Source organism: Phacochoerus africanus, chromosome 4 (assembly GCF_016906955.1).
Source record: "Phacochoerus africanus isolate WHEZ1 chromosome 4, ROS_Pafr_v1, whole genome shotgun sequence".
Taxonomy (NCBI): Eukaryota; Metazoa; Chordata; class Mammalia; order Artiodactyla; family Suidae; genus Phacochoerus; species Phacochoerus africanus.
In genome coordinates, this window is record NC_062547.1 from 91,457,376 (window position 1) to 91,473,306 (window position 15,931).

The window sequence follows — 15,931 nt, forward strand, 5'->3', positions numbered from 1 at the left end:
AATGCTTTAGATTATCCCGAGGTTGAATCCTTCTCTCACTCTTCAGAAAAATGATTGTGCTAGAGTAAGATGGGTTAAACAAGAAGATGAGAAATGGCAGTTTAGTACCTGAGCCTTACTTAGACGTCAGGTCAAGTACCCAGCACGTTTTTAAATCCAGGATTAATTTGCTGGAGTTTTATAGATTTCCTTGAGGCTGGAGCCCCTGAACTCATCTTATACATACAGGGTTCTAATGTAAATGTTTGACTCATTTATTTAGCAAATATATATATATTTGTCTTTTTAGGGCCGCAACTGAAGCATATGGAAGTTCCCAGGCTAGGGGTCAAATTGGAGCTATAGCTGCCAGCCGACACCACAGCCACAGCAATGCCAGATCTGAGCCAAGTCTGCGACCTACACCACAGCTCATGGCAATGCCAGATCCTTAACCCACTGAGCAAGGCCAGGGATCAAACCCACAACCTCATGGTTCCTAGTCAGATTTGTTTATGCTGTGCCATGATGGGAACTCTGATTTAGCAAATGTATTTTTGAGTGTCTCTTATATAGTGGGAACTTTTCTACACGTAGAGAGCAAAATACAAAATTTCTTCTTTTGTGGAGTTTAGCCAGGGAAACAGACAATAACAAGATGAACGAATTAAAGTATCTTAGGCAGTGATAAATGCTGAAGAGAAAAATAAACCAAGGAAGGATAATGAAAAACGTCAGGGCGGGAATGGGAATGAAGGTTGCGATTTTAGCTAGGGTACAAAAAAAAGGCCTTGGTGTACAGGTCTTAAGTCTACCTGTGTAAAGAGCATTTAAGTGCAAAGACCCTGATGTGGAAGTTTGCCACATGTGTTCAAGCAATAGCACAGAGAGCAGTATGCATAAAGTGGAAAGAGGAAGATAGTGAGAATTAGGAGATGAGGTCAAAGAGACCAGATCATGTGTAAGGTCTTACAGACCATTGTAAGGATTTCAAGAATTGGAAACTTTTGAAAAGTTTTAAACAATCATGTGACGTATATATACAATGAAATGCTACTCAGCCATAAAAAATAATGAAATAATGCCATTTGCAGCAACATGGATGGAACTAGAGACTCTCATACTGAGTGAAGTAAGTCAGAAAAAGAAAGACAAATACCATATGATATCACTTATATCTGGAATCTAAGGCACAAATGAACCTTTCCACAGAAACGAAAATCATGGACTTGCAGAATAGACTTGCAGTTGCCAAGGGGGAGGGGAAGGGAGTGGGGTAGATTGGGAGCTTGGGGTTAATAGATGCAAACTATTGCCTTTGGAATGGATTAGCAATGAGATCCTGCTGTGTAGCACTGGGAACTATGTCTAGTCACTTACGATGGAGCATGATAATGTGTGAAAATAGAATGTGTACATGTATGTGTAACTGGGTCACCATACTATACAGTAGAAAAAAAATTGTATTGGGGAAATAACTATTAAAAATTTTTTTAAAAATCATGTGGCATAATCTGACTTCAGTTTTAACAGCATGTGTCTGGCTGTCATGTTGAAAATAGACTATAGGATAAGCATAGAAGAAGATGTAGCAGATAAAAAGCTTGCTCAATAATGAGTGAGGGACGAGAGGATTTAGACCAGGGTGATAGCAGTGAAAGTGATTTAAAAAAAGGAGGGGTACGTTCTTTGCTGATGAAATGGGTATGGGTCATGAGAGGAACACAGACACTGATGATGGTAAGTTTTTTGGAATGAACTGCTGAAAGCAGGCAGTTGACCTACTGAGTTGGGGAAGACTACAGGAAGAAGGTTGGGAACTCAGTTTTTTAGAAACATTCATTATGAGATATTGAATAGGGAGTTGGATATACAAATTTGGACTTTGGGTGAGGGCTCCCTGCTGACGAGTAAGTAAGGATAGTATTTAGAGCTGTTAGATCTCAAGGGAGTTAGAGAAGACAGAAAACAATAGGTCCAGGGACTCAGCTCTAATACACTTGAGTGTGCAAAAATCAGGAAGATGAGGAGACCAGTAGAGAAGACTGAGAGGGAACAGCAAATATTATAGACAAGATGTCCTGGAAGCCAAGTCACGAAAGTATTTCTAGGAGGCTACAATGATCAGTTGAATTGAATGCTGCAAATTAGGCAAGGAATATGATGATTGAGCATTGACTGTCATATTTTACAACACAAGTATAATAAAACATTTTCAGTGGATTGGTGGGGAATAGAAGAGAATAGGAGGTTTGAAAGTACCGACAGGAGAGAATTGGAGAAGAGACAGCAAGTATCAGCAACACTTTTAACAAATTTCCCTATAAAGAAAAGGAAAGAACAGGGAAGGGGCTGGAGGGGAAAGAAAGGTGGAGTCAAGAAGTTTTTCTTTTTCTCTGATGAGAGAAAAAAATGTCATGTTTGCATACTGATGGGGGTAAATAAGGAGAGATGGGAAAAAAAATGTCCAGGTTGTAGACAGAGGTAAGAATTTCTGGAATACCATCTCTAAGTAGATGAATGGCATCAAATGCACAAAAAGGCAGGATTCATTTAGCTGGGAGCATGGGCACTTCCCCTAATGACAGGAAAGAAGGTGGGATAAATGGACAAAGACACGGAAAAGTGCCTAATTACATTCATGGAAATGTGCTGGCGTTGATGAAATTAGTTGACTGATTCTAATTAGATTTGAATTGGATAGCACAGTCACACGCAAACTCTTATTTTGTACATGAGAGTAAAATTTCATTTGGAGGCTGTGCTTGGTTTGCATTAGTGGCCCATTTAAAATGAGACCTTTTTTTTTTCTAATAATCAAATGTAATTAAAAGAGAATCTGTACTCTTTCCAATTTGAACATTCTGAATTTTTATTAAATACTGTGGTCTTTGATTTTGTTCCCTATTCAGAGTATCTCACAAACCTTTGATGTAGATGAAAATTATTTTTGAAGAGAAAATATACAGTTAAATATGGGTATATGAGAATAGGGTCCTTTATATGTTCAGTCTCTTTTAAGCAAGGCTTTAAAGTTGTGCTAAAATTGTGCTATAATTGTACTATTTTAAATTTGGCAAAATTTCTCTTCAAAAATGTTTAGATCATTGCATATTTTTCTATATTTTACATGGCATTTGTCTTTAACACATATTTGTTCACTACATGTTTGATCCATAGGTCTCCAATTCTAATTTTTTTTATTTAATTTGCTTTTGACAGGTTTTTGATGTCAAGAATTTAGAGCATTTTCATTAGAACTTTTTAAATACTTTGTCTTCAGTTTCAGTAAGAGGTATTCATAAACTGAAATTTGCTAACAAAAAATCTCAGATCTAAAATGCTTGATATTAAATTAAGAACTAGAGTCCATAAATCTAAGGAAAAACATTATATATGTTAAATAATAAAATCAGTCTCATAATTTATCAGATTCTATAATTTGTTCTTTTTTGGAGACAGAATATATTCTTAGTCCATGATATTTAAAAAAAAATCACAGCTTAGTCTCTTGGTATTTTTATATTATTATTTTATGTTCGGGGTGGAAGAGTGAGAACTTCTTCCGTAACTTATTTTGCCATCTTGACAATAAATTACTTTTTCTTAGGGTGCAAGTAAATATGTGAATTTGTTTTAGATATTGCAGGTTCATGAGTGTTTACTCTACCTAAAAGTAAGAGAAAGACAAATTGATAGGATTTAATACATTTACTCTTTCAGAAAGACTTTTTTTTGAAATTGAAGTGTAGTTGATTTACAGTGTTGTGTTAATTTCTGCTATATAGCAAAGTGATTCATTTATACATATGTATACAATTATTTTAATATTCTTTTCCATTATGGTTTGTCCCAGGATGTTGGATACAGTTCACTGTGCTATACACTAGGACCTTGTGGTTTATCTATTCAGTATGTAATAGTTTGCATCTGCTAATCCTATTACTCTCATTCCATGCCTTAGCAACAAGTCTCTTCTCTATGTCTGTGAGTTTGTTTCTATTTCATAGTTAGATTCATTTGTGTCATGTTTTAGATTTCACATATAAGTAATATCATATGATATTTGTCTTTCTAACTTTTAGTATGGTAATCACTAGGTCCATCCACATTGCTGCAAATGGCATTATTTCAACCCTTTTATGGCTGGTTAGTATTTCATTCTGTATATATACCACATCTTCTTTATCTATTCATCTTTTGATGGATATTTAGGTTTTTTTCCATGTCTTGGTTATTGTGAATAGTGCTGCTATGAGCATAGCGTGCATGTATCTTTTTTAAATTATAGCTTTGTATGGGTATATACCCAGGAGTGAAAATGCTGAATCATATGGCAACTCTGTTTTTAGGTTTTTGAGGGAGCTCTGTACTGTTTTCCATAGTGACTGTACCAACTTGCAGTTCCACCAACAGTGAAGGAGGGTTACAGCATTTGTTATTTGTAGACTTTTTAATGATGGCCATTCTGATTGGTGTTAAGTGGTATTTTTTTTATAGATTTTCTTTAAATGGTTAAATGTTTAACTTGATAGTAATTTTTATTATGTAAATGTATTTTCATTTAATTCTTTCATGCTTGATAAAGAGGTTTAGTGAGACCAGAGTCATTTAGTGATCCCACAGTATTCATTTAAGGAGAAGGTCTGTTTATTTTAATGCGTATAATTAGAAGTAGGGTGAGAAGATTGTAGTTTGCAGGAAACTGATAGGTACCATTTTATGAATAAGCAATCTGTTTTTATTACTTTTTTCTTCTGAAGTTTTAAAATTTTCCTCATCATTAGGTTGTTGAGGATATAACTAATGACAAGTAGTCCAATCTAATAAATGACATCATGCTCATATGTACTATACTATATTTAAAGGTTTAAGAAAAACCTTGAAATATTCATTAACAGTTTATTAGCTAAAAGGAGATCTCTGTAATATTTTGAAATTTGAACATCACAGTCCATATCATCCCACAACTGCGTTTTGTATTTTTCTGTAGTAATATTTGCTTTCTTAATGGCTTAACTTCCAGAATTCCTAGAGAGGTTGCACTGGTTTTATAGCCTTTATTTCCTAAACTATGGCTGCCTACTAAAGCCCTAGGGTTCATAGATATTTCACTTATATTTCAGATTGAGATTATGATAGATAAGCTAGTTGCCATGTTCCCTATTAATAGCTCAATTCCTGGATTGTAAGGGAGGCTAGGTTACATTCACTCACATTTAATTGGTATTAACTCCTTGTGGCTTTAAGGATTTCCTTGTTAGTTTAGGCTCCTTCTGCCTCCAAAGTTCTTTGTGTGTTTTAATTCAGTGGAAACCTGTTGAGTTATTATAGATAATATTTAATAAACTTCTTTATAGGAAGCCCTCTGTTACTTTAATTTCATTTCAAGGTAACACCCAATGGCCATGGCTATAGAGAAACTTCAAGTTGAACGAGGTCCACTAAATAACCAAACTTTACCAGAACATACAGAGAAATAAGCGTAACTGGTATAGCATCTTAGTGACAAAACATCCAACAGTGCATCCAGGTGTCCTTTCATTGGCCTAAGAATACCTGATCTAATCTAAAGAACTATCTTGAGGTTATGTGGTTTTTTATATTGTTTCATATCCATTTTCATACTGTAATAAAAGTAGAATTATATGTGAAAAATTATTTTTAGATGTATATGAATATTCTAAGAATTTTAGCCATTCTTTTTTTTTTTTGTCTTTTTGCCATTTCTTGGGCCGCTCCCTTGGCATATAGAGGTTCCCAGTCTAGGGGTCGAATCGGAGCTGTAGCCACCGGCCTACACCAGAGCCACAGCAACGCAGGATCCAAGCCACGTCTGCAACCTACACCACAGCTCACGGCAATGCTGGATCCTTAACCCCTTGAGCAAGGCCAGGGATCGAACCTGCAACCTCATGGTTCCTAGTTGGATTCGTTAACCACTGTGCCACAACGGGAACTCCAATTTTAGCCATTCTTATAACCATTTCTTTGTTTCAGCATAATTCAAAATGTGTGTGAATATTTAGTGGAAAAATTGGATTTATTTTACAGAAATGGGATCTTTATGTGAAGCATTTTGAAAACATATAGTTCATTGGCTTCTAATTAGCCACCACAAGAGGAATTATTTTAATGTCTCATCAATTATTTTTAATCTTATTTAAAATTATTTCAATAAGTAATATTTAAAATTATAAATATTTCTATTAGAAATTGACAAATTTCTTAAAATTAGAGAAGAGTGAAATCAGTCTTACCAAAAGTACAAATAAGAAAAACTTATTCTAGAATGTTTTACCCTTCTTTGCTTTGTACTTAAGGTATATAATCACTAAAAACAAATAAATAAGCTTTCTTACCGCTCTTCTACATAATTATTAGCCTGAGATTTAGCACATTAGTTTAATCACTCCTGCATCTTAACCAACAGGAAGGTCCCTGTATAACTGCTATCAGAGATGCAGGCTTCTACTTGGTGGCCTTCCTGAAAGGAAGTGTGATTATAGAATAGCCTTTTTGAAAATAAATGAATGGCTATGTCAAACAGTTAATGAATACTGATATAGCAGCTTTTAAAAATAGAACAGAATCCAAAATTTCTAAGTATCAAAGAGCTTGTTGCTTTGAACAGTGAATGTCTGCTCATAGAGGGGATAACAACATGTCCTGCCAAAGAGATTACTCAGAAATTCAGCTTTAGAATCACAGATTATGCCCTTAATCTTATCCAGCTTGTTTATCAGGGACACTTTTACTTATAAATTCTAAAGAAAAAGCTTGATTTTGTAGAACCTATCATAAAATTGGAAATGCAATTTGAATGTATTTCCTAGCAATTGTGGGCTTTTAGACATAAGCAACATTGCTGAGGAATGTTAGCATATATTTGAGACATCTGGATCTGATTTTGTTCTAGATCTAGTACAAACCTGTCATTTTTCAGATGAGGAAACAGAGGCCTAGAAAGGTTAAGTACATTGCTGTTGGTCATAGAGGAGAAAAGAATGAGAAAGTATTTGCCTTCTATAGCAATAGGTTACCCACATTTACACAGTTCTTTTCAAGAAACTGTAAAAAGACTTGGGAATTTGCTAAAACTAAGGAAATTGCCATTGATGCAATAGAATAGTGAGAACTTGTTTTTCTTCTAAAGAAGAGAGATCCTATTTATACGTAAATTTTCCATAGAGGTAGTCAGTATCATCAGATTAAACAAATAAGAATTTATGATATAAAGCTTGTGAGGAAAATTTCAAAATGTACATATTTCTATTGAAGTATTGAAGTCATCCCTCTGTGAATTTTTTTAAATTGAGATATAACTTTGTGTTGATTTGGTACACTTATATGTTGCAATGTGATTGCCTTTGACACTGAACCATTAGCTAGCACCTCTATCACATCACATATTTATCATTTCTTTTTGTGGGGAGAACAATTAAGATCTAGTCTCTTAGCAATTTTGAAGTTTGTAATACAGTATTATTGACTATAGTCACCATGCTGCGCCTTGGATCTCCAGGATTTATTGATCGACTTGTTGCAAGTTTGTAGACCTAAACAACATCTCCCCGATTTCCTACCTCCAGTCCCTGGTAACCATCACTCCACTCCGTCTTTATGAATTCAGCTTTTTTAGATTTCACACATGAAGAAGAATATATCATGTCTAATAAGTGTTTATGTAAATTACATATTAAAATAGTATATTAGATATACTTAGTTAAATTAACATGTATTATTAATACAAACTTTATGTTTCTTTTATACTTTTTAAAATGTGGCTAATAAGAAATTTAAAAGTCTGTACATGGCTGACATCATCTTTTTTTTTTTTTGTCTTTTTGCTATTTCTTGGGCCACTCCCGCACATATGGAGGTTCCCAGGCTAGGGGTTGAATCGGAGCTGTAGCCACCGGCCTACGCCAGAGCCACAGCAACGCGGGATCCGAGCCGCGTCTGCAACCTACACCACAGCTCACGGCAACGCCGGATCGTTAACCCACTGAGCAAGGGCAGGGACTGAACCCACAACCTCATGGTTCCTAGTCGGATTCGTTAACCCCTGCGCCACGACGGGAACTCCATGACATCACATCTTTATTTGACACACTTAAGATCTATTTGATCTTAGTGATTAGAAAAGTGCCATCTCAGGTTTAGATTATTGTGCAAAAGAAATCAAATTTTATTGCCAAGCCTTTATGAAACTCTTAGTGTAAGATCATGAGACCTTCAGGTGGATGTAGATGATTGTGGGTGTCAACGAGTATTTACACCTAGAGAAATACAAAAGGTGTTCACACTCTTTTGGATTCATTGTAGTAAAATGTATTTAAGAAACTCTGGACCATTTATCAATTTGACCTAGAAAAATGAATCCAAACATTTTCACTGGCACTGTTAAACTGCAAACTATGACCCTTTGAGACAAAAGTGTGTAATGCATCAACAATCTCTAAATCATCTTACTGTCTATACTGTAATATGTGGGATTCTCCTCTCTCTGTGATTGTGATAGGGATCTCTACCACAAACAGCACATCTGGTTCCTTTAGCCATTTCATCAATATCACTTAGAAGCTATATTTAAGATCAAAAGGATAGAAAAGGTTACCAGTGATGAGGTTCTGGAATGTTGCCAGCCCACCAACATTGACATGATACTTGGTGCAACTTAACTCGGGGCATGTAGATGTGTGAAGGATGGATATCAGCAGGCTTGCTAAGCTGAGTCAGAGTGCATGATTCAGTGAAAGAGAACAGTTTCAAGTAGCCTAGACGAAAGACAAATTCAAGATGAAACCCTGTGTGTCAATTTCAAGCCTTATGAAACTCAGGAATGCTGAGAAATAGTAGCTGCAAACATATACCTATTGACACTCAGGATTTTGTGGAGTGAGGGGAAGGGTTATAATTTGGCAGATGACAGAACAAAAAAACTTAGACTACTTTCAAACATAGTGGCTGGCTGTACTAACAACCATATTGTTTTTAAATGTAAATGCATAACTTGGACTAAATCAGAGGTTGTAAATTATTAATCCTTGGTATCGTCTAGGTCACATACTTTGTTTTTCCTTGGTGTTATCACCGTTTCAAGTAATAAATTTGAATGCGTTTAAACAGTGCATAGGTTTCCTAGTTTTTTGTAGTCCTCCACACTCCCTTTTATCTTTTATTTGGCTTACTTCATTCATTGATATCATTTTCATGATTTCTGAAAGTATTTGAGTTTATGACCTCTGAAAATTGATGATTATACTGACAATGAAGACTATCACCATAGTTCTAATTCTACTACTATGATATTACCATAGTTCTAATTCTACTATTGTGATACTACCACCACCACCACCACTACCACAACTACTACAATATACTTGTTTTTTTTACTATTGTTTTACTATTATTGTTTCATTATGGTTCCACTACCATTATTACTAGCAGTATTATCACTACCACCACAGTTACTATAGACTTACAAGTTATTATATATGAGTTCCAGAGTCTATTCTAGGTTTTTTAGATGCATTGTTTCATTTACATATATCAATAATCCTGCTAAGTTTATAGCACGATTATCATCATTTTACAGCTGAGCGAACTGAGGTTCAGAAAGATTAGAGAACTTGCCCCAGGTAACAAGGCTAGTAAGTTATGGAGCTGAGGTTCTAACCCAGGCATCTGACCACAGAGTTCATCTTTGAGAACACTTCCTGTGTTAAAGTTCTTCATGTTTAGTAAATATAACTCTAATTTGATATAATCTGAGAATTCTGTGAATTTGAGTTTATATTTTAAATTCAAGTGTATTTTATAAAATAATTATTTTTTTTAATTTTATAAAATGCACTTGAATTTAAAATATAAATAAAATAATTTAAGACTCTTAAAAAAGGAAGCATGGACTATTTGGCCTCCTTTCCTTCTTACTTAATGGAGTGGGCACACATTCCACTAGAAAAGATACAGTGTGGTTACATTAATGCATCATTGAGGTGAGTTGGAATGTTCATTTCTCTGTTGGAAGTTTTATTATGATTTGATGGTAAAGCAATTAAGGCAGGAGAATGGTGATTTATATTAAATCCTTGATTAAAAGGCTCAGGTAACGAGGTCCTAAATAAATGCTAAATAATATCACCCAGTGTCCATATAGACATTCAGTTGTAGTTTTAAATATATACTTACACTACATGCTATTTCTGTATTATTTGGTGGACATAAATTTAGAATCATTGTATCTTTCTTGTGAACTGACTTTTTCTTATTGTAAGTGTCTCTCATTATATCTAGTAATGCTTCTGATAGCCTGCGTCTTTTCATCAGAGTACTCCGTTTATAGTTTGTGTAGTTACTTATATATTTAGAATTAGATCTAAGATGCTATTTATTTATTTTTATTGCAACTTTCTCCCCTTATCAATTTGTTAGTTATGTGTTCTTGTATCTTTATTTTAGTTGTTACCCTGGAGATAGCAACATGTATCTGTGGCCTATTACATTCTGTGTTAATTTAACTTTCATTCTTCCTAGGTGATACTAGGACTTGAGGACACTTTAACTCTACTTAGCCCTGTCACCATTTTGCATTGCTATAACATGTATTTGAATTTTCTATATATTCTAGACCTCATAAAGCATTATTGTAATTTTGAAAAGTTAATATTTATTTATGTTTATCTATATTTTTACCTTTTACCTTTTTGTTTATTCCTTTCTACACTTGATGATTTCATTCAGGATTATTTGTTTTCAACATAGAGAACTGCCTTTAAATTTTTTTTAGTGTACTTCAGCTTTTGACAGATTCTCTTGGCTTTGGTTTTTGTGAAAGCATTCATTTTTGAAAGGAATTTTTGCTGATCTACATTTCTGTGTTGACAGTTGTTTTCCTTCAGCATTTTGAAGATGGCACTCCATTGTCTTCTGGTGTCTCTTGATCCTTTTTAGGAGTTACTTCTTACTTATACTGATGCTCATATGAAGTAAATGTCTTTGTTTTATTCTTGCTGATTTTATCCTATGACTCTGGTGTTTAGTAGCTTTTCTCCGAAGTACCTAAGTGTGGTCTTCTATGTATTTTTTCTGCTTGAGGTTATAGAGCTTATTGAAGTGGTTGATTGGTGTCCTTTGCAAGTTTTAGAAAATTATTGGCTGGTAGTTTTTCAAATATTGACCCTATCCCATTTTTTCTCTTCTGCCCTTCTGGGAATACAATTAACGTCGATATTAGACTTTTTCCATATGTTGGAGTTATTACCATGTTTCACACATTTCTTAAGTTGTTTTGCATAATTTCAATCCTTTCAGCTTTATGTGCTCCAGCCTAAGTATTTTCAACTGATACACTTTTGCTTATTAATGTTTCCACTACCTGTTAATTTGTTCTTTACTTATTTCCTTTTATATTATGAGCCAGGGATATATTTTAATCTACTATGAAGATATGTTTCTCTCATTAGGTTGTTAGCTGCTCTGAGATAGTGGTCTCTCATGGCACCTAGTTCATTCAGGGTGATGCAACTAAAAGGAATGTAGTAATTATTAAAAAATAATTTAAATTAGTGAATTCAATTTATATGTATGGCTCGTATTGTTTTACTGATGGAAGATATGTGTAGTGTACCTTGAAAGGTTTTTTTCTTCATTGATGACGTGTTTCAAAATATGTAAAGTGTCCAAACTAGTAGTAAGCATATACTAAATGAGGCTGTAGTAAATTGTTCATATAATTAGGAAATAGTTGTCTTAAATTATCTACATTGTTTTCTCTGGTTAAAGCTGTGCTCTGTGGCTTGCATTTCCAAGGTTGTTGTCTAAAGATAGTTCCTAGTTTGTTTTCTAGTTGGGGTGATTTCAGCTGGAAGTTACAAAGATACAATTAAAGATGGCAATAAGCTGTTTATTGTCTCACACAGCAAATTTGAACATGTGGAACCATGCCACTGTCAGGAATCCTTCATGTTTGGTAGGGTGGATAAGTCAAGCAATTTACTAAAAAATAAACTAGGTATCTCTATTTTACTACTGTGTACTCTATTAAAAAATTCTTTAATCTCAGTTCTGTGATCATTGAAATAATGTATAACAATTTTAACAACGAAGTGTGTGTATTGTTCATAATTTTGAATGTATGTGATAGACCAAATCTTAATTTCATATTGAATTTCTCATTATGTTACTATCAGATATGTCATCTTGATTCTAAATTACATGAGAGCAAAAACTTAGGTACTTTTCTTTCGCCAAAGTTTCTTACTGAAGCAGGACTTGCCTAAATGTTGTAAAGAGGTAAAACTAATCTCTAGTCTAAGCCAACACTTGAAAAGGAATTAATATTTTCAAGAATTACTATTGTAAGTTCTCCAGGGCTCAGTTGCTGAAAAGTTGATTCCATATCTAGGGTTTTACATGTTGGTCAGTAACTAATGAGCATCCGTTCACAATAGGTATCTATGTTTCACTATTTTCTTTCTTTTTTTTCTTTTCTTTTCTTTTCTCTTCTCTTCTCTTCTCTTCTCTTCTCTTCTCTTCTTTTCTTTTCTCTTTTTTCAGGGCCGCACCTGTGGCACATGGAAGTTCCCAGGCTAGGGGTTGAATTGGAGCTGCAGCTGCTGGCCTATGCCACAGCAACAGCAACAGCAACACCAGATCCAAGCCCCATCTGTGACCTACACCACAACTCACGGCAACGCCAGATCCTTAACCCACTGAGTGGGGCCAGGGATGGAATTGGCATCCTCATGGATACTAGTCGGGTTCATTACCACTGTGCTGCAATGGGAACTCCTTCACTATTTTCAAAAACACTGTTTTGAAAGATATCTGTTGCTATTTTGTTTTATTATTCATTTGTAGCATGTAAACTTTGGTGGTAAACTTCCTTCATTAAAAAAAAAAAAAAAAAAAAAGAGGGGAGTTCCGGTTGTGGCGCAGTGGTTAACAGAATCCGACTAGGAACCATGAGGTTGCGGGTTCGGTCCCTGCCCTTGCTCAGTGGGTTAACGATCCGGCGTTGCCGTGAGCTGTGGTGTAGGTTGCAGACACGGCTCGGATCCCGTGTTGCTGTGGCTCTGGCGTAGGCCGGTGGCTACAGCTCCGATTCAACCCCTGGCCTGGGAACCTCCATATGCCGCGGGAGTGGCCCGAGAAATAGCAAAAAGACAAAAGAAAAAAAAGTTCAAAACTGAAGTGTTTCTGTATAGCAGAAATTGACAGAACATTGTAAATCAACTATAAAAAAAATTTAAAAAAAATCCATACAACTGAAGTGTCCTAGATGCCGGTTTTTAAGTACAAATTAATGTCATCAGTTTGGGCTATATTCCTTTCCCTGAGGGCCCTTTATGGTATTCTGCTTTCTCCTTTACCTTAACCGTAAATAGTCTCTTTTTTTTTATCAAAATGACACGGTTTTTTTTTTTTTTTTGATTAAAAAGACAGGGTATTCCTTACTATCACCATATTAGCAATATGGGATTTATGTGTCAATAATAGCCAAATATCGGCAATTCTATGTGTTTTAACCTGCTATTTATAGCTTCCTTGGTGCAGAAAAACAGGGACCAGCTTGATTTATAGAGGATTTGACCAATGCAAATTAGTACCTAAACTGAATTCCACCAATAGATGATTAAAATCAACAGAAACAACTCCAAAATTTAAACACTATAGTTCATTCTTTGTTTGTCTTTTGATATAATGCTCCACTGTTTATCATTGGAGGTGGGTTTTATGGTATTGGGAGGAAACTGGGAATGATGTTGCAATGTAAATGGGAATTTTAAAACAATTTATTGTAGCTCCCATTGTGGCTTAGTAGAAACAAGCCCTGGTAGTATCTATGAGGATGTGTTTTTGATCCCTGGGCCTTCTTGGTCAGTTAAGTATCCAGCAGTGCTGTGAGCTGCAGTGGAGGTCACAGACCTGTCTAGGATCTGACATTGCTGTGGCTGTAAATGTAGGCTATAGCTCCAATTTGACCCCTAGCCTGGGAACTTCCATATCCCTTAACTGAGGCCCTAAAAAAATTTTTTTTAATTAAATAAAACCCTAATTTATTGTATGAGCTGAACTTGAGATAGGAGGCTTTGATATATATTGTGATACTCTTAGACATTATGATGGTAAATATGATGATGAATACAAGATGCATTAACCTATTATAGAAGTCACCCCGAATTCATTCTTTAGTATGTCACCTTGGTGACTCCAAGGTTATTAAAATTACTGGGGCCAGTAGTGTTAACAATGGTGATGGTGTTTCAGGGATAATTCTATTGCTGTTAAATCAAAAGACCAATAGTACATTCTGAAGAAGATGCTATGTGCTTTGCTTTGAATACATTTATAATGGTTTTTATTTGGGAGGAAATGGTTATAATTGAAACTAACAAGAAGATAAATTTGAACTAGAAAAATATCTTCTGAGAAATGACCTTCATTCCATTAAAACTACTCCAGCAGACAAATGTTAAAATATTTTTTGCTAAAAATGAGTTTTGTGACTGAATAAATTTGGAGAACACCGAGGTAATGAAAATTAAACATGTTTCTTTACTTTTCAATTGTTCAGTCTTTAATATGGTAATTAGTATGCATTTTCAAATACAGAATGTACAATTTTCCACAGTTCAACATTTACATTTTTAGAAAGTTAATTTATTTCCAACAGAACGTGAGATTATTGAAAATTAAGTGCGTAACTATTTGCTCTACTATTTAATTTACCTTTCTGTACTGAAACTAATTTCACTGATATTAGGTCTTTAAAAAACAATGTTTACTGAAATAAGGGCTCTCTTCGTTTATCTTTACTCTTTTAGTTATTTTGCTTCATAGGAGTACTTGTAGCATTTTTGAAGTATGAAATTATGAAATTAGGTAATGTTACTTTTTTTTTGGTCTTTTTAGGGCCACACCCATAGCATATGGAAGTTCCCAGGCTAGGTATCGAACCAGAGCTATAGCTGCCAGCCTGCACCACAGCCACAGTAACACCAGATCTGAGCTGCCTCTGTGATCTACACCACAGCCCATGGCAATGCCAGATCCTTAACCAACTAAGCGAGGGCAGGGATCAAACTTGTATCCTCATGGGTACTAGTCTGGTTTGTTAACCCTGAGTCATAACCAAACTCCCAATATTATATTTTAAAATAAAAATCTTGGAATTCTTCTGGTGGCGCGGCGGAAATGAATCCAACTAGGAACCATGAGGTTGTGGGTTCAATCCCTGGCCTCGCTTAGTGGGTTGAGGATCCAGTGTTGCCATGAGCTGTGGTGTAGGTCACAGACGCAGCTTGGATCTGGGTTGCTGTGGCTGTGGTGTAAGCTGGCGGCTATAGTTCTGATTAGACCCCTAGCCTGGGAATCTCCATATGTTGCGGGTGCAGTCCTAAAAAGCAAAAATAATACAATAAAAATTTTAATGGTATCAATTTTTGAGAGATTTTTTAAAAATATTAAATCTGACAAAACTTTTGCCACTTCCTAAATAAAAAGGACTAATTTCACAAGCTAATTAATGTGACTTTATTTTTGAAAAATCTGAAGGCTTCTTTTCATGATTTTTTTCAGCAGCATATCAAGCCTTCACAGAAGATCTTTCTCTGCTGTATTATGATATAGCTTTCCAAAGTGCAATAAAAAAGTTGACTTCGCTGTTGTTGTAAGAATTCACGTGAATAATATTTTTAAAACATGGTGTGTGCAAAGTATTATGTACTTGCATTAATTTCCATTACAAAGGAGATAAGGAATAATAAATCATTTCTTTAAAAAATTTAATTGCTATTTAAACCCAAAGATAAACAAAACAAACAAAAAAAATAGCATCTGACAGTTAAATGGGGAACCTCCCATAGTTATGCTGTCAGTTTGAAGGCCTTTATTTTCAAAGCATATTTCTTATAGCTCATGTTGCAAAGAATGATTGGCAGCT

The 15,931-nt window shown here is 34.9% G+C and overlaps 1 protein-coding gene across 2 annotated transcripts in view; it reads left to right on the forward strand.

Annotated features, from left to right (window-relative positions):
* The window catches only part of XRCC4 (X-ray repair cross complementing 4), a 252,915-nt gene that overhangs the window by 106,064 nt on the left and 130,920 nt on the right, over nt 1-15,931 (forward strand). The gene's annotated exons all lie outside the window — the stretch shown is intronic.